A 19,461-nucleotide genomic window follows, 5' to 3' on the forward strand; every position below is an offset into this window, starting at 1 on the left:
GGCTCTCAGACTTCCACCCACAAACTTCTGCAGAATGGCTCTTAGCTATTTTGGAGCAGGAAAACTGATCCACTGAGCATTTGATGGGCTGCTTAGCCTCCTCTGTCATTTTTCTTGTCTCTCTTCATAATCCCTATGCATTCCAGAAACAGCCAGTAGAAAGGGAGAATTTCTGTTTGTTTAATTGCTTCCTGATAATTTGACAGCTACTACTTCAGTTTCATTGGTTAATCTATATTTAAGTAACCTTACTTGTCAAAGGCAGCATAATTGTTTGACTCTACTTGCTTCCCAAGCTATATATCATCCCTATCAAAATTAAACAATTCCAACAGACCTTTCTAGGAGGCAGTTCCCTTACATTTACTCCAGAGCAGCAGCACTGAGGTCAATGGGACAATTTCAGGGCAAGAAGTTGAGTTCCATGTGGTTGCTTTATCATTGATAAAGCACCTAGTATTAAATAGTGGGTTTTTAAAAAAATAAAAAATAACCAAACCCATCCTTCCCAACCAATGTTCAACTCTTGGCAAAATATCAATAAAAGGCAGGTTTCGCTCTGCAGGCCATGAAAACAGAAGTGTGCTTCAGCAACTTTTCAGAATTCCTTTTTTATTTACTGGTAATAAAAATCCACATGCTTTTTGATGTGCATATACTATTGATAATGCGTATAATTGCTATATTTTCAATGGACAGATGTTTTACGCTTTTAAAACAGCAGCATTTGAAAAGGATGCCCATGTATGCACAGGTGGCAGCATCACACCTGAAAAGAAACCTCATTCAGTTGTGATGCTCCTATGGGATACTGAACACAGGGTTATGAATTGGTAACACTACCTGGGAGACGTGGCCCTGGAAGTTGTGTGCGTGGGCATCACAATTTATTGAATTATCAATATTTGTACTTATCACCAAGTCAAACCATGGTTTTGTTGTGGGTAGCCCAGCAGCAGCAGAACTGGGTGAGGACTGAAGCAGCCACAATTTTCACTTTGTGTAACTACACAGTTGTTTGTTCACATGTAGCCATGGTTTGGCTGAGTGTTATGGGTGAACCGGGTCACCGAGTCTCATCACTGGTCCATTTAGCTCAGTACAGCCCACACTAACTGGCAATGGCTATCCAGGATTTCAGGCAGCATTATCTCCCAACTCTGCCTGGAGATGCCAGCCCAGGATTGAACCTGGCTGCTCCACCACTGAGCTACGGTCCTTTCTCAAATAAATATACTGTATCTGCAGCAATGATTAGGATTTTTCTCTTATGCACAGCAGTTGGACAAAACTCAGCAGATTCCCCTGGTGGATCTGACATACACTTGGAAAAGGAATTAACATAAGTTTTAAAATGTAAAAATGTCTGTCTAGACTAGAAGCAGTTACAGATGGGTAGCCGTGTTGGTCTGCCATAGTCGAAGTAAAAAAATTCCTTCCTGTAGCACCTTAAAGACCAACTAAGTTAGTTCTTGGTATAAGCTTTCGTGTGCATGCACACTTCTTCAGATACACAGATCTGTGTATCTGTGTATCTGAAGAAGTGTGCATGCACACGAAAGCTTATACCAAGAACTAACTTAGTTGGTCTTTAAGGTGCTACAGGAAGGAATTTTTTTACTTAGACTAGAAGCAGTCAAGAACCTGGGACTGGACCTCCTCTCTACGGAATTTTTAACTCAAGAAAAAAAGTTCCAGGAAAATAATTTTTGGGGTCAAAGAAGAGTCGCAGGCCAAGTCAGAATTCAAGGGTTTCAGTTGCTGCACCTCCCAGAATTGGAAAATAATTAAACTTCTTTTAATGAGAATGTTCAGCCCACGTTTTCCTGTGTTTATGGCTGATCCTATTATTAGACACAGTGAGGCAGCCAGCTCAGGTGCTGGGGAGTGGCAGTGAGATGTCAGAGGATGGAGCTGTGTGCATCAATAGGTTTGTCCTGCATCCCACCAGCTTGCTTGCTGCACATGGTGATGGTGAAGGATACTATCTCACTGACCATGCTGAAGGAAGATTTGATTGCCAATCTTATTACAATCTCATATACAGTGTGTGTGTGTGTGTGTGTGTGTGTGTGAAGGCGGCATACTGTTATTTATTTTAAGGTAGCAAAACGTATTGTGCTGGCATTTTTACTGGGCACTAGGAGGGTGGCATCTGATTGAGTCTGGGCTTCCTAGGGGGGAAACACATCGCTCCTCCAGTCTCCTCTAGAGACAGTGTGGTGTAGTGGTTAAGAGCGGTAGACTCGTAATCTGGTGAACCGGGTTCGATTCCCCGCTCCTCCACATGCAGCTGCTGAGTGACCTTGGGCCAGTCACACTTCTCTGAAGTCTCTCAGCCCCACTCACCTCACAGAGTGTTTGTTGTGGGGGAGGAAGGGAAAGGAGATTGTTAGCCGCTTTGAGACTCCTTAGGGTAGTGATAAAGTGGGATATCAAATCCAAACTCTTCTTCTCTTATTTTAAAACACTCAATTACTAGTGTTACACACCACCCCAATCTCCAGATGCCAAGAGAGACTCCAGCGGTTCTTGTGCTTTCCCAGGGTATGGTTTCCTTGGAATGAAGGTCACCCTGTGGTATCTTTAGGATATATGACTTTTATTTACACATATGTACAATCTGAGCATAGGATGGAGGCGCTCACACAGCTTTAGCACCCCAAAAGATCTTGCTCATCCATTATCCACAACTTTAGATCTATCCCAGAGCAAAACAGGTTCCTGCCCCCTCCCCTCTCCAGCTGTCAGCATCCATCCGTTTCCAGCTCTAATACACACTCTACTCTGGCAATTGTTCTCCTAGGTACCAACCAGTTGGTGGCAGGGAAGGACCACCCATTTGCTTCTGTGGCACAGAGCAACTTCTTTGCATATGCTAATAGTGGTGCTTAACTAGCTAGCCAAAGCCATTACCTAGACAAAGGAACTGGTTTGGCAAGCTTGCTCTTAGGCATTCTTATGCATAGGGTATCATCTAGGCCAGGCATCCCCAAACTCGGCCCTCCAGATGTTTTGGGACTACAACTCCCATCATCCCTAGCTAACAAGATCAGTGGTCAGGGATGATAGGAACTGTAGTCCCAAAATATCTGGAGGGCTGAGTTTGGGGGTGCCTGATCTAGGCTGACCTCCCCTACCTCATAATGCTATGGTTCTCTATAGCTTTTTCTGAAGGATAGGTGGTTGTTCTGAAGCTGCAGACAGGGCTTTATAAATAATTAGATGACAATTTTTTAAAAAATGTTGAAGGTGCAGGTATTCCAGAAAAGGTATACTAAGAGGCTAGATCCCAAAGGAATAAATATAGGCAAATCCACTTTCTCCCCTACATTTTCTTCTTCTTCTTCTTCATCATCATCATCATCATCATCATTGCTTTAGGTTAGGAAAATCCTTCTCATTACCACATTTGGACAGTCAGATCTTTCTTATATTATTTTCTTTTCTCCATTTTTTCTTGACAACTTTCTTCTTCTTATCAGAATCATTTCCAGTGTAAAAGAATGATGGGAGATAAAGTTAGGTCTGAGTAGTGGATTGGAATAAAAATCTGAAGGAAAAAGCATTATACAGTGGTACCTCGCAAGACGAATGCCTCGCAAGACGGAAAACTCGCAAAACAAAAGGGTTTTTGGTTTTTTGAGTTGCTTCGCAAGACGATTTTCCCTATGGGCTTGCTTCGCAAGACGGAAACGTCTTGCAAGTTTGTTTCCTTTTTCTTAAAACCGTTAATACAGTTGCGACTTGACTTCGAGGAGCAACTCATAGCACGCGGTGTGGTAGCCTTTTTTGAGGTTTTAGAAGACTTTGGTGATTTTTGAAGCTTTTCCAAAACTTTTCCGACACCGTGCTTCGCAAGACGGAAAAAAACCGCAAGACAAAAAAACTCGCGGAACGAATTAATTTCGTCTTGCGAGGCACCACTGTATAGTGGAAAGGAATAAAGACCAGAGAAAGGCAAGAACTGTGTGTGTGTGTGTGTGTGTGTGTGTGTGAGAGAGAGAGAGAGAGAGAGAGGAAGAATGACCAGGGCAAAGCAGTTACCAAATCACTTTTGTGGGACAAATCTAATACTATGTTTTCATGTGAGACACTGATAAAAATTACATCATGATCTTTGTGTTTAAGCATGCATGTTTTCTAGTAAGGTAAAGGTAATGCATTGCTGCCATGCTAGGGAATCACAGCCTTAACTGAGCTACAACTCTACATACACCTACCTGGGAGTAAGTCCCATTGAATTCTGAGTTGACATGTGACATGTGTATAGGATTTGTGGACTGCACTCTTTAATGCTGTATAGATGCACCCTGCATTTAGAGCACATGGCTTTCCTCTAAGAATCCTGGGAACTGAGGTTTGCTATGAGTGCTGGACAGCTGTGGCCAAGATTCTTGCACTGCGGGGGTTGGGCTAATGACCCTCTGGTTCCCTTCCAACTCTATGATGCTATGATTCTAATTGCAGCTCTGTCAAGAGTAAACTATAGTTGCCAGGATTCTTTGGAGAAAGTTGTGTGCTTTAAATGTATGGTGTACCTGAAATATGTACGTTACTACAATTTATTCTGAACTAAGTAATATAGAATAACCAATACCTAATGCTTCTGTGCTTTGGATAAGCAACATAGATTAGATATATTGAATAATGAGTAAAAATCCAAACAATTGTCCATCCTTAGTCACTTTCATTACATGTGCAAAAGAATGATTAGTGGATATGAAAACTATCCTGAAAGCAAGGCTATAATTCTGCACCTAATTACACCTAAATATGTCCCACTGAGCTCAAGCACACAGTCCCCAGTCTACTTAGTAACTGTTGATTTCAGTGGCGCTCTGCAACATGAGAATTTGCAGCTTATGGTCAAGTGTTTTATTAGCTGCCCCTCAAAGCATGATTTTACAGGATTAGAGAGCAGTTATGTTAGCAATGGACAGATCTCATGCTTCCTGAAGTGAGCAAAGCTCCTGCAATGATTTATAAGCTACGTTTTAAGAGTTCATAGCATAAAAATTCACTTGCTCAGTTCAAAGAAATTCCACATGAAATTCCACCAGATTTCCTGCTTCAGTGTAAGGAGCAAAGTCAGTCCTTCAGTAATTCATGCTTATAGATCAACTACAGTCAACAGGCCTTGATTTAATCATACGGATGATGTCTCACACTAGATATGGGGCTGACCTTGAGAATTTCCTGCATTCCCAAACACTTCATAAGATGTTGGTGATGACATCAACAAGGACTACAACCATTGCTGATCTTCTACTCAAAACTGGAGCCACTTCTAATATTGCTCAACTGAAGGCAGCTGTCTTGAACAAAATGGGACATCTTTTGCATAAAAAAAGGGCAGGCTGCCCTTATGATCCCATCCTCCCTGCTTCCTGCCAGGCCACTACAATCTTCCCACTATACCTGTTTCCAGATGTATGCATTTGATCCCAAAACATGTGTCTACCTTGCTCTGAGAACATTTTATCTTAGCTGTTTGGCACGAGGTACCATAGTGTCTTAGAATAGCTAGAAGGCAATACACTGAAAAGTGCCATTTCTTGAGCATGTCTGCCCAGTAAATGGCAGGTACAACCTTCCTAGAAATGGAGAACATGTGTGGTGTCTAGATGGATCAATATAGCCACTGTAACTACTACAATTACTACAACTACTACTTAACTAGCAGCATGGAGCTATGTGTTCTCAATGGGTGTTCCTACTAGATAGAGCATTTCTCCTAGAGAAGGGATAGTGAACCTGTGGCCTTCCAGATAACATTGGACTCCAACTGACAGCAGCCCAGTCAGCGTGGCCAAAGGTCAGGGATAATGGGAATTGTAGTTCTCCTTCTTTCTCATAACACTACAAGCCACAGACATTCAATGAAGCTGAATGTTGGAAGATTCAGTACAGACAAAAGAAAGTACTTTATGGCACAGTGCATTGTTGCCTTAAGGAATTCACTTCCACACAAGGCAGTGCTGGTAACCAATTTCATGATCAGGAGAATTCAAAGGAACACGGGGGAAATGATATATAGTCCAAGTCTGGCGTTGATTTGTTGGTTGCCCCTTCAAGACTATTTTGTCAGGAGGAGGGATTATCTAAATCAGAAGACTCCTTAGCCTGCGAAAGTCTAAACTCTAGTTTGTTCTAGTGTATCAACGCACAATGGTGAAAATTCAGTTTTTCGCTTACAGTGCATTTCCAAAATTCCCTGCATTTTGACTTTTGCATTTCTTTCTACCTTTCGTATTCCTCCTGTCTTGGTTACATCTTGATTTTGCAAGGTTAGAATATCTAGCATTTTGCATGTGAGCTTTCCCCCTATTCAGTGCTCACCATGAACTCCTCCCTTGTTCTCTTAGAATGCCACCCTGAGAGGTGCCAGAACTAAGTTGCAGTGAGTTCCTGCTGGGGGAAAAGTCCGGCCCCCCTATCTGGTGTTTGACTGTCTTCCTATAGCCAAGCCTGGTCTTCAAGACTCCACTTGCTATATAACATGATTCTCTTGTCTATAGGCTCTCCAATCTATCTCTGCAATAGTAACTAAGGGTATGGTCCAGGCAGCATGGGTTGAACAGGCTATGAAATGAGTAGCCACTGATCATTCCATTCTTCTGTACTTCGGCATCAACACCTCAAGCTGAACACCCCTTTTCAGTCTGTTTCAAGCCATTTTTGTGAATAAATATAACAGAATGTGAATATTGCTAATTCCCTGAAGCAAGCACACTCTCCTTGTCGTGAGGTAATAGGGTTTATTTCAAGAAGGTTGGTAGCATGCAATACTCTCCATTCAAGATCTTCATAAACACAAATGTTTGCCTGCATATGTGTAAGGACATAGAAACATACCTGATGACAATAATTGAGGCTCCAGGTGAACCTTTCTGGGGAGAACATTCTATAAATGGGTTGTCACCACTAAAAGACCTTGTCCCTACTAGTAACCACCTGCTCCACCATTAGGTAGGGGAACCCAGAGAAGGAACTCTGATAAAGGTCTAATACTCCAGGAAGGATACATATGAGAGATGGTGATACTTCAGGTAGCCTGGTCTTAGGGTTTGAAGGTTAAACCCAGCACTTTGAACTGGGCTTGGAAACAGACTGGAGTCCTGTGATGGAGTACTGACATAATATCATCATATTTAGCAAATATTTAGTAACAATAGCAGAGTGTTTACAAAATGTGTGACCTATTAATAGGGCAACAGACACAAACAACCATTGTGCTGAGAATGGCTTCTCTGCTTGCACTGATGTACTTGAAAATGACATATTAATTATTTGTCTATCCTCAACAAGAAGCCGCAAAAGGCATCACAGTGATTTTGTTCAACTTCAAAAAGAGGGTTATAAATATGGTATAAGATTAACACCCTCCATTCAATGGAAGTTCTCTTCGGGAAATAAAAGCACATCCCTACAGCTTTTAATTAAACCTTTCAATCAGATAACCTAAACCTCAAAAGCTATATATCCTATTTTAATTTTAAAAAAATTCTGGTTGTGCTCGTTGCTCAGAATTAAAATCCCAAATAAAATATGGGAAAGAGGGAGGTAAAGGGAGGTTATATAGTGTTACCTGATAAAAGAAGACAGTAATATTTAAAATGAGGTAAGTGTTGGATCGATTTATGATGTATTTTATCTTCTGGAGAAACCCTAGTTTATCGTGGTGTCATTTAGCTCGAAGCATCAGCTGTATATCTTTCTACCTCTCAATGTAGTTCTGGGTTGAAAGGAAAATCTTTGTGAGGATGAGATGTATGAGTCAGATCAAACGTTTGATGCAACTTTGCCTCAGTAGTCCCCACATATTTTCCCTATAACAACTCCTGTTGGCATATTGGTTAATTACAATTAAGTGGATCAGTCATCTCCTTTAGTTTGTAGTTAAAATGAGAAATTCTAAACATACTGCAGAAAGAAATGCTAAGAAAGATGGTTAAAAAAATTCCTGGTATATAATCCGAAAAGGCTACATCACATGCCTCGATCCCAGCTTTCTATGTTTCTTTTTCACACAAGGGGAGATTTAAACAAATAATAATAATCTGAAACTGAAAAGTGTGTGGTTAGCATCTTCTTTCTGAAATCGATTAAATACTTTTAAGAAAAAGTTGTTCCATCTCCAACCCTAAAAGAAAAAAAAATCTATTATGATTACTTACTTTGTTTTCTCGCTGCAATCCCCATGAAGTACAGTAAGGTCTACCAGTGAGGTTCAAAGACATTGAAACAGGTTGGCCACTTACATTTTGCTCCCCCTGTCCCAGAAAACAAATGCATCACATAGTTCACCACTGTGGTGAAATATAATGCATTTCTGTTTAAGTTATAGTAATGATCTCTAGGTTTGCTGCTATAGTTATCAGTTAGCATGTGCCAGTTTTATGCAGATCAATGCCCCTGTTTGGCTTCATTTTGAATGATGCACTCCTTCTTTTATGTTGATATGTAAGTGACCATCCTATAGTCCTCTTTGTCCATTCTTTCCTTCTTGCCAGGCCCAAACCAGTCCAGTTCTCCTTCCTGTGAAGCATCTGAGTGGCTGAAAGGATTCTCAGAACAGGGAGAGGTTGTTTAAGCCAGTTACATGGGAAAGCTGTGTCGGATTCCTGGGCTCATTTTTTTCTATTATCACATCTATATCTCACCTTTCCTCCAAGGAGCTCTGGGTGGTCTACATGGTTCTCCCCCTGCCCATTTTATCCTCACAACACCCCTGTAGGTTCGGCTGAGAGAACGTGACTGCTTGAGGTCACCCAGTGAGCTTCAAGGCTGAGTTGGGATTTGAAGCCTGGTCTTCCAGGGCCTAGTCCAGGGGTCAGCAACCTTTTTCAGCTATGGGCTGGTCCACATTTTGAAGAAAAAAATGAACGAATTCCTATGCCCCACAAATAACCCAGAGATGCATTTTAAATAAAAGGACACATTCTACTCATGTAAAAACACCAGGCAGGCCCCACAAATAACCCAGAGATACATTTTAAATAAAAGGACACATTCTACTCATGTAAAAACACGCTGATTCCCGGACCATCCATGGGCCGGATTGAGAAGCCAATTGGGCCGCATCCGGCCCCCGGGCCTTATGTTGCCTACCCCTGGCCTAGTCGAACGCTCCAACCATAATACCACACTGCTTTTGAGGAGACATGAAATATGTTGGTCATCAGAGGAAGTTTGTATGGTCTATACAAAACTTGAAATATCTTCAATCTCAGCAACCTTCTATTTACTCCTACAGAATTTTCAAGGAACACATTGAAACAAGGATAGTTTTTTTTATGTCAGTTGATAACCAAGAAAATATATCAGTATAATTCTCTCCTTTTTTAATGGAAACAAATAAACCTTTAATATCATTTTTGTTTACTCTATCAGAAGCACAGTTTTGGAAGTCATTCAGTAAGGCATCTCTAAAGCAGTGCTGGTTAGCCAGGTCTTTGAAAAGGATGCCTTTCCCTTAGCCATATGACTAAAATAATACTCAGTGGCTCCAGTCCGAAGCCTGTTTAATGCATCTGTCCAGAACACATAATTACTTGGTCATAACATTTCCCCGGCCATCAGCCAACAAACCAATCAGCATTTTTCTCAAACTCATGAGAATTTTTGCTGTGTCAAGCTGTTTGATCTTTAGGTAGTAAAAAAATAAGAGAAGCCCCCCCTGAAATATTTTACTTTAACGTATTTTCCCCCCATGAAAATCACACCTGAAAAGCAACAGCCCTCCCCTCTGAACACAAATGAAACAAAAACATTTATTTTGTGTTGAGCAATAGCTTATATTGTAGATTTTTTATACAATTTTGTGATTGGTTGTCTAGAAATTTACAGCTAGATTCTTAGCAGATTATACAAAGGTGTTTGGCACCCAATACAAGTTTACTTGGGGGAAATGCAATGGATTTCAATGGAACTTACTCCCATTAGAATCTGCGCAGGATTAGAGCTTTGCATTGCAGTCCAATCCTAGGCACATCTCCTCATAAGGAAACCTCTTTGGGTTCAGTGAGGTTTAGTCTCGGGAAAGTGCATATATAGCATTGCAACTTTAATCTCCTATAATGAAATTTACTGAAACACAGTGACTATGTTGTGAGCTGATGCCTAGACATTTTTAGACATTTCCGCAGGGCAGGTTTTATCAAAGACATTCAAGCCCATGGTGAGGAAAAACTTGATGAAATGTACAAATTTCAGACTAAATGGGTTGTTGTTTGGACAAGAAATGTCAAGGAAGAGAGAGCCATGAAGACTAAAGGCCAGGTTGTATGGTGTGAGAGTTATCCAGGAGCTATTTAACATAGCACATAGATTTGCTCCCACAAGGTGTAGTGATAATGGTCACTTGGATGGCTTTAAAAGAGAATTATACAAATTCATGGAGGGAGGAAGCTGTTGATGACTACGAACTCCTCTGTTATGGGCAGTATGTCTCTGAATTCCAGTTGCTGGTGTTGCACTTCTGTCCCATTTGCGGTCACCCCAATGGCTGGCCATTTTGAAAACAGGATGCTGGACCAGATGGGCCTTTGGTCTGATCCAGTAGGGCTCTGCTTAACATTTCATCTTGTTGTTTATCCAGTTATTTTAGGATCTATTAATCCACTTGCTATTCCTGAGTGTTCTCTACACTCTTGGATCCCAGCTTTTTTCAATACTGTGGTTTTGTAACAGGTAAGTGTGCGTAGGATTGTCGCTTTACAGAACAATCCCAATCTCCACCAAATGTCAACTGAGGCAGGGTTGGGATGGGGGCAGAAGTTGCCTTCTGCTGGCAGGGAATAGATCCACTGATGAAGGCAGCATATTTGCCCTGGAGGCCCCTGGGACACTCACAGAAATCTCAAGGGTAAGTGCTGGAACAGGGCATATTAGGCTACGTTGGGTATAGCCTTGGGTCCAATGGATCCAAAGCCCCCTTGTTTTCCCAACATGGCCATATACTGGACCCCAATCTGTGCTGGATGATTAGGCATTTTCTCTCCCATTGGATTCAATGGGATGGAAAATAATAATAAGCATATTTTACTTTCTTGGGCTCCATGATCACTGCAGATGGTGACAGCAGTCACGAAATTAAAAGACGCCGGCTTCTTGGGAGAAAAGCGATGACAAACCTAGACAGCATCTTAAAAAGCAGTGACATCACCTTGCCGACAAAGGTCCATATAGTTAAAGCTATGGTTTTCCCAGTAGTGATGTATGGAAGTGAGAGCTGGACCATAAAGAAGACTGATCGCCAAAGAATTGATGCTTTTGAATTATGGTGCTGGAGGAGACTCTTGAGAGTCCATGGACTGCAAGAAGATCAAACCTATCCATTATTAAGGAAATCAGCCCTGAGTGCTCACTGGAAGGACAGATCGTGAAGCTGAGGCGCCAATACTTTGGCCACCTCATGAGAAGAGAAGACTCCCTGGAAAAGACCCTGATGCTGGGAAAGATGGAGGGCACAAGGAGAAGGCGACAACAGAGGACGAGATGGTTGGACAGTGTTCTCGAAGCTACCAATGTGAGTTTGACCAAACTGCGGGAGGCAGTGGAAGACAGGAGTGCCTGCCGTGCTCTGGTCTACGGGGTCACAAAGAGTCGGACATGACTAAATGACTAAACAACTAAACAACAACAACAATATTGCCAAGACACAAATGGGGAAGTATTCCTCTGTTCTTACCCTGGCCAGGTTGAGCCAGCAGGATTCTAGAAGTGTTATTGGCTTTGCTCCAGATATCCCCCCCCCCAACACACATACTTTAGGATTGCTCTGCCCAGATTTTAGAGAAAATGGATCTAAATTTGGAATGTAGGTATGCCTTTCAGAACTGTCTTCAGTTTGCTCACTTGCTCTTAAACTTGTTTTTATCCCATTTGGTTTTTAAAGGATTTTACCAATCTGCTACATGTTAGTTGGCTGTGCTGAATTTTTCTTGTTATAAATTTGTATAGCACCCTTTATCCGTAGATCTTGGGGTGGTTTACAACATAAAATTCCAATATAAAAAAACACAAAACACAAAATATGAATAAGAGCAAGAACAAACCAATAATCCCCACTCCCACAGAACTCTACATTCTGAAGCAGTCCTACTGAAGTCAGTGGAGCTACTCTGGAATAAATGATTTGGCAACCGCAGAGCCTTTCAGATAATCTAACCTATAAAAGAGCTTTCTTGAAATATTTTTATTTACACTTTAAAAAGATGAAAATTAAATTAAACGTATACTATACCAAGCAGATGTGGCTGAGTGCATGAAATTTACATTCTTTAATGTTGCGGCAGAACAACTAATGAAGAGCAAGCCAAGAAATGATATCATCCATAGACAATGACTAATCTGAAACACTGAAAAAGGGAAGCTTATATGACTAGTGTTATGTGATCTTAAATGAAAGGTCCAAGAAGAGGGCAAAATTACATGGGGGCAGAGTTAACTCCATGCTTTGTACTTAAAACAAAATTAGAAATTGTTGTGGATAGAATAAATTTCCATTATCTAGGAAGTAAATAATATGTCTTAATCAGCTTTTTCTTTTTAAAGAGTCACACACACACAATTTAATTCATTTATGTACATGACAATTAAATCTTTTCGTCTCCTAGCAACCTATGAGATAGCTTTGCACTATCAGGCTGTATTCAATATTATGTGTTGCATAATTGTGGACATTTGGGTTCTGGTGTTTGTTAACCAAAGTGACCTTAATGATTATCTCTTCGTTTTGTTCTCTTACAATCTTTCTTTACTGTCTCACATTTAGATTAAGTTTAATTTACTTATCTCAAACTATTGCAAACCATTTCCTTAATTTTTTTAAATGCAAATCAGCAACTATTTCTGCTAGACTGAACCACATGCAGTGAGGTATGGTGTTTGGGGGCAATTACACATTGAATGAATACACACACTGTTACCATAGGGAGGGAGGGTGTGGAGTGAACCAGAGGGAACAAGTTTTCCCTCTGGTCTACTCTCCAGGCCTGTCCTGTAAAAGCCGGCTAGTGATGCTGATTGCCTCTTGGGGTGGAAACCAGCCTAATCTTGGCACAATGGTAGCACTGCAAGCCAGTGACTGGGCTAGCTCAGTCCTGTACAGGGCACAAAACTTAGATCATGTGTAATCTTATCAGATCACAAGCAAGGTTTCATCATCATGAGATTTGGGTAGCCTGACTCTCTGGTCTCATGGCTGTTCTCCTCCACTGTGGACCACTGCAAATTGTTCCTCCTCTGTCTGCATTATCACAAGGGAAAAGAGAATCCTTTATAGGAAGTCTAGGGATCCTGTGGCCCTCAAAAAGAAGTTGCCGAACTCTGATTCCCATCATCATGACAATTGACCATGCTGGCTGGGGCTGACAGGAGCTGAAGTGCAACATCTGAAGAGCCACAATTTCCCCATTCCTGCTTTTGTCTGGAATGGGGAAACACAACACTTTTGTCAACTGCTGTAGTTAATGTACAAAAAGCACATGCCAACCAAAGCTTCTTCCTTAACTTCTGGATTTATTTGTGCTTCTCTGTGTGTGTGATGAAAGAGAACTTATTATGTGATCAGAAATCTACATCCATATAAATATTTGGGGACATTTGTTATCACTCACAAAAGCAATATCTTAAATCGGCGTTGAAATGCACATTTGGGCCACAAGCTTATGGGTGAGCGATGCATTTTGGATGAACTTTGAACACTGTTTCTGATACTCCATATATCCATCTTTTCATGTGGGAAATCCAAGGAACCACAGGGAATATACATTACGTTCTTTACAATCTAGGCATCTGGCTGCTCTGCATATTATTGCTTCCTTAGTATAACAAGGAAAGTAATGAAAAATGATATAAGGAATATGGATGAAACAGAACCTCTGGAGCTAGGAAATTAAGCATAAATTGAGGGGAGGTAAAATGTTCACTACTCATTTAGGGACTGGTCCAACTCCCATTAACATCCTTGGGGGAAATCCTCAGTTGACTCGGTGGAAGTCGCATTATGACAATACAGAAACATATGTGGGACAATTACACGCAGGGAACCACTGCATGAGCTAGGAAGCTTTCATTTTCCCAGACGTGCGAAGCTCTGCACTTCCACTACATTTGTTAGGAAAATAACTCAGACTAGCTAAACATAATCCCTCCACAGACCATGACTGAGAATAATGGTGGACTCTGAAGCAATGCAACTAATGCAATTTCCTTAGAAGCACCATAAGAGCTAAGATTGCTTTGGGCTCCCAAAGCTCTCAGAGCGGTTAACTTGAACTACAGCCTGACTTAGGATATGTGGGAAATATGTCAGAGGGTGTCTACGTGAACATCATTCCATTATTCACCAGGGCTGGGGAACTTGGGGAACTCAAGTGCCACCCCCAAGCTTATCTATCTGGCCCCCAGAGCTCTCCCTCAGCTATACCCCTCACTGTAACCGCTTTACACCCAGGATGCTTTCCATTGAATCATAGAATTGCAGACACAAAGATAACAATTCACATTTGTGTCTTTCCACTTTTGTCTCTGGCCCCACGTGTTACTGGCAGATGGGTGTCCACGTTGGTTCATTCCAAGATTCTCAAAATGGTTTTGGTGTGGAACCTCCTTTTCCACCCAGGACCAATCACAGATCTGGAACGGGCAAATTTGGCATGATTGAAAAAGATTACGATAGCATGTGCTTTCTCAGGATTAATCAAAGGCGATTGTATTAAGGGTTGATTTATACGCTAGCACTTGGTCTTGTTTAGTTTGTGGGCCAGGTCAGCTGTTGTTCATCCTAAAACTTTCTGAATATTTTCTCCTCTGGTTGACGGAAGTCTGCTCTCAGTCAGATTTTTTTTTTTTGTTTCTTCTTTAAAAATCTTATTTGGATTGACTTTGTTATGAAGCTGTGAGAATACTCATGCATGACTTATGTTTGTATACAGCAAGAGCAGACAGACTTTTCAGTGGAACCCTTTCATCCTGACCCTTAGAAATGTCTTAAGTGTAACCTTTGAATGAGGGAGAGTAGCATGATGTTCATGCAGAAACCACTTTTGAATGGGACCTAACCTTGTGCCATTTTGGATTTCTCTCTCCAAACAGATATATTTCAGTAAGTGGCCCATTAGCACTGCACAGAGGAAATATCCAGATGATTTCCCTCCCTGGTCTTTTTAAAGCTCTTCAGCATTTGCTAGATAACACTGGTGTTTGTACTGATATTACAACCACTTCACTAAATTGAAACTCCTCAGCCAATCTCTGCTCCACATCAGTGCCAGCCCTAACCAAGGCAAATGTTCTACATTGTTTATGCAACAGCAATCAACAAGGCCAATTTAGCATGCACTAGAATAAATTATGATAAATTTCCTGCCTGGGGGTAAAGATAAACCAGCCGGCTGATGCAGTGGTTATCTCTTGAAGAACAGGAAATTGATGAACAGACATTTTTTCTCCTCTAGGCTATCACTTAAAAAAAATAAATCTAGCATTTTCAGTAAAATGATGAGCTGTAAGGCTCCCATGAACTTAAATGGTAAAAATAGATGCTCTTTAAATGATGCTTATCTCCATGTTTGATTTCTTAAAGCATGGGTTTTTAAAAAAACAAAAATAAATGTACCGTATTTTTCCATGTATAAGACTAGGTTTTCCTCCTAAAAAATAATGTCAAAAATTAGGGGGCATCTTATACACAGATACATCCTCTCCCATTTTCTTAAATCTGAGTCCCCAAAAATAGGGGGCATCTTAAACATGGGGGCGTCTTATAGACGGAAAAATACGGTACTTATTCTATGCTTTCGAGCTGGCCTCATCCCAAGAGCTTGCCATGTGTAGCAGCAATCAAAATAATAATAAAAGTTGCTGAAAATTAACCCTTCCTTGGTCATCAATACATGAAATGACCCCGAGAGAATTGTGCCCTTGAACTGGAGGCAACTCAAGACAATATTCATAACAGCTTTGGTCAACCTGAGGTCTGAGAGCTACCTGTGGCCCTGAGCCTAATTACACATGGGCGAGCGAAGCCTGGAGGGAGACAGGAAGAATGGGAGTAGAAAAAGGACAGAGGCGGGAGGAGGAACTGAAATGGATGGAGGGATGAACAAAGGGAAAGCGGCAAGGAGGGAATCCTTCTGCAAGCGCTCTGACTCTTCTCTGAAGAGGCACGGAGGGGGGGGGTGTTTATACCCAACCCCTTTGGGCTCTGGTACCACCCACCACTGGCATGTGCACCCAGACATATTTGCTCCAGTGGAATGCAACCCTAGAGATGATAGAGATAGAGATAGAGAGAGAGAGAGAGAGAGAGAGAGAGAGAGAGAGATAGAGATAGAGATAGAGATAGAGATAGAGATAGAGATAGAGATAGAGATAGAGATAGAGATAGAGATAGAGATATATTTGGGGGTGGAATGTTTCCTGCCTCTGGTTTATATTTATCACTTTCTATTATGTGCTTCAGAACACACTAGTACATTATAGTGAAAACTGATATTAGCTATTGTGAATGACTCTCTCTCTCTCTCTTTCTGTGAACTAAGTCGATGTTGTTGCTGTTTCCTGTAGTATTTGAAGTAGGAAGTGCCTTCTCTAGGCTTTGGTTTGGGCAGGGGATTGATGTAGAACTATAGGTCCTTGTGTGGTCACTTTGCCTGCCCTTTGTCTCAAGTGCCTTGCAATATAACTTGAGCGCCACTTCATATAGGATTATTCTTTTACACAGATAGGATTTCAGTGCGGAGGGGCGGGGAGGTTGTCATGTGTCCATATGACATGTGGAATTCCTCTGTTTCTCTGGTCATGAATACACACACAGAGAGAGAAAAGTATATGTGTTAGGCATAAATGACTTCCCTCATGGGAGTTTGTTATCCCATTCCTGCACCCGGGTTGTTCGAACTCTCTGTGTGATAAAGTGAATAAATGGTGGTTGCAATTTTGTTTTGCTGTAAGCTAGTTCTCGATTTTGTGACTGGATTTTTGTTAATATTATATTAGTTTCATTTTATATTATTTGCATTGTTTTAGCTCGTTTATCATACATTGCCCTGAGAACTTGTGTTGTGGGATGACTAACAAATATCAACAATTATTAATATAATTAATAACATTTCCATCTGCCAAAGTTGGAGTGAAAATGAGTTGTTCTCCAGTCAGGAAAAATGCTTCAGATATGATGATATTACAGAGAGGCTGAAGTAGTGGGAAGTCTTTCTTTTCCTTTACTATACTTGCCCCAGATAGAACCATTACCATCTTCCTTAAATCAGGCCCTTAATGTTGTGGAAATTTGCCCTGAAGAAGTTTGGATTTGATATCCTGCTTTATCACTACCCGAAGGAGTCTCAAAGCGGCTAACATTCTCCTTTCCCTTCCTCCCCCACAAAAACACTCTGTGAGGTGAGTGGGGCTGAGAGACTTCAGAGAAGTGTGACTGGCCCAAGGTCACCCAGCAGCTGCATGTGGAGGAGCGGAGACGTGAACCCAGTTCCCCAGATTACGAGTCTACCGCTCTTAACCACTACACCACACTGGCTCCCAGTGAAGGTAAAAGGTGCTTGTTTAAATTCACCCCCCATCTGACAATGGTCTTCAATTAGTGGGTCACAAGCCACTACTAGTTCAGAGCCTGATCCAAGATGAGTTGCAACAGCAGCATTACCAACCATCCAAATACATGAGAACAAATTAAGAAATGTTTCCCTAAATGCATATTTGGATTAATGGTGTGTTTGGGGTCTGGAAAGGCTAAAGACTATGGAACTAGATAATAAGACTGCACTTTATGAGTAGAATTCAATAATATTCAGTAGTTACCTTTGGAATAAATGTCTAGAGAAGTGCTATGTAGATATAATGGAATGGAAACCATAATGGGTGACAAGTTTTGTATTTGTACAAAAAAGAAGAAGTGGTGGATGCTGCTGGACTGCAACTCCCATCATTTCTTGCCATTGTTCATGCTGACTGTGGCTAATGAGAGTTAAGAGTCAGGGCCGGCCCATTCATGAAACAAGGTGGGATGCCTGCCTCAGGTGGCAGGATCCACAGGGTACCAGATATGGTCTCCAAGGCATGCATCGCCCACTGCTGCTGCAGTGGCAAGTAGAGCTGTGGCTGGTCTCCTTCCATTCTTGTTCCCAAAGCAGATCTTTCCTCCCCCTTTGTTTCTGATGTAGATCTTCACTCACCCCTTCTCCCCTGTTGAGGGGTGCACCATTTTACAGTTTGCCTCAGGTGCCAAAACATCTTGGGCCAACTCTGGTTAGAGTCCACAACATCTGGAGAGCCGTAGGTTCTCCGCCATTGGTCTTGAGCATCTGTTTTCTGCTTTCACAGATTGCATTCAATTCTCTTGAGTGAAGGGTGGTTAAGACTACTGATGTGATGCCTTTAGAAGTAACTAAGCCACAGTTCTTCAAGAGATACATGCAAGAGCCTCACTTTTGTCCCTTGGGATAAAGGAGATTTCTGACATTCTCTGGAGGCCAAACCTTCTGCCTTAGGTTACCTAAGAAGCCCTGAAAGATTGCCGTTACGTACAAAACAGTGAAGGCCGGCAGCCACAGCCAAATAGCCCAAGTGAGGTGGGGGTGGAAATAGAGTCTGAAGCTGAATATAAGGTTCAACTTGTTTCCAATGTCCTGTTTTCCTTTCCTTTCTCCTTCCTGCATTTCACCACAATTTTATTTTCCACATCAAACATAACTCCCCCATTTCCTCTGAAAGTCCTCACATTTTCTGCTGCAGGTAGTTAATGCAGCATGGCAACAGAAAGATATAGGAAAATTTACCCTAATCAGCCACATCACTACCCATGCAAGAAAACAAGACAATTGTGCTACACACCAAAGATTGCACACTTCACACCAGTTAAATCGCCAGGAAAATTGATAAACAGAAATACAGAAATGAAGTGATTTGGGAATGATGCCTAGAATCTCTGGAATAACTGAGTAAGCGTATGGTGTCCATTTAGCTAGCGAAGAAGCCCTCACAGTCACAGGCATGGGGTGGGCAATGAGTTTTACCATGAAGCCAACCTCTGGCAACGTTAAGAACTCACCATCTTTGGAGGCAGCCGTTCAAAGAAAAGGATGGCCACTAGGTGGCAGTAGAAACCTCTTAAATAGTAACGCACAGCTGAATCTTCAGTACTAAATCTATGAAACTTTAAATCAAGCAAAAGTTACAGTCTGATTCTATGAATTTTTACTTGGGAGTATGCTCCACTGTGTTCAACGGGCTTACTCACAGGCAAGTGAGCATAGGACAGTGGACTGCAGTTCTATACACACTTATCTGCAAGTCCCATTCAACTCAATGGAGCTCACTTCTGAGCAGCCACATATAGGATTGCAGTTAAGCACAGTCAACTCAACAGAAAATAAGTCCATGGCTTAAATGACCAGTGGGTTAGAGCATGGCGCTGATAACATCAAGGTTGCA

The sequence above is a fragment of the Podarcis pityusensis genome (genome assembly GCF_964106645.2).
Source record: "Podarcis pityusensis genome assembly, chromosome: 9".
Taxonomy (NCBI): domain Eukaryota; kingdom Metazoa; phylum Chordata; class Lepidosauria; order Squamata; family Lacertidae; genus Podarcis; species Podarcis pityusensis.